A 1,237-nucleotide genomic window follows, 5' to 3' on the forward strand; every position below is an offset into this window, starting at 1 on the left:
CACCAATGTCTTTCTGAAAGACATACAGGTACAAGTAGTATCAAAAGGAGGAGGGGCCGCGGCGCACTCCCTCCTGCACGGACGCCACAGCGGCTAGGAGCGGTCCTACCTTCTACGGTCACGGAATGCGTGGGGGCCGGGGGCCGCCTGTCTGCACAGCGAGGCCCACGGCGGGAACGACGGGGCAGCTCGCACATCCAGGAGGCTACACGCGTGAGGGACACGTGGTACGTACGCGGGTGGGTGAGCGCAGGACACGGGGTCTTAAATAAAGCGCGACGTCGTCTGACACAGTGGAAAACACTGCGTGCACTTTGAGAATCTGCAGCTATTTACGGCTATCTACTGATCAATATGATCAGCTGCTTCAGTGGAGCCCAAGGCCAGTGTCCTCCCAGCTGAGCACCGCTCGGGTTGGCAGCCTTCACGTTCCGGAGTCTGTGCAAAGACGGGGCGAGGGGCGCCGGTCACGGCGGCTGCGTGCTCATGGCAGCGTCCGGGAGCCCCCTCGGCCGGGCTTCGGGACCGAGGCGCCTGGCACGGCACGGGCACACCCCACCAGGCTCCCAACTGGCTCGGCGTGGAGGACGCGCGCTCTCCACGCCACAGGGCCTCGAAGAACAGCGGCGACAGCCAGCGTTGGCACCCGCACCCGAGCTGCTTTCACGGCAACGCAATCCAGTTATGAATGTTTCTCTTTAAAAACAAAATAAACCAAACCCTAAAGCTCTAAATTGACAGAAGCTGAAGAAACATAACTTAGAAGTGGGTCTCCGTCCATCCCGGCAGGGCAGGACACTCCTTCCCAGCACGCCAAAAAAAACGCTCAGCAGACAGGCCCACCCCACCCGCCGTGTGCAAAGGGTTCGCCGGGAGGGCCCGCCGCGGGGCGAGTGGAGACGGACCCCCGGGCTGAGCCGAGGCCACCAGCTTACACTTCCGGGTAGGGCACTTCGCGGTGCGGCCAGGAGGGCATGGGGAGACGGTCGCCAGCTGGGCCTTCCCCTCGCGGGTGGCCACACCCTGTCTGGTATATTTGGTTTTCAGGAGCCCAGGCTGGCAACCCTCCTTAAGGTTCAAAATAATACTGCATTCATTAAATGGATCTTAATGGATATTACATATACTCTCTGAACACAATCGTTAAACTCGTTTTAAAATAAAAAGGCGGCCATTGTAAACAAGTGGGCGAGCACTGCACTGGGGTCGCAGGCGCCCGCCTCGGCGGCGGAGGGCC

The sequence above is a fragment of the Tupaia chinensis genome, unplaced genomic scaffold (genome assembly GCF_000334495.1).
Source record: "Tupaia chinensis unplaced genomic scaffold, TupChi_1.0 Scaffold143591_1, whole genome shotgun sequence".
Taxonomy (NCBI): Eukaryota; Metazoa; Chordata; class Mammalia; order Scandentia; family Tupaiidae; genus Tupaia; species Tupaia belangeri.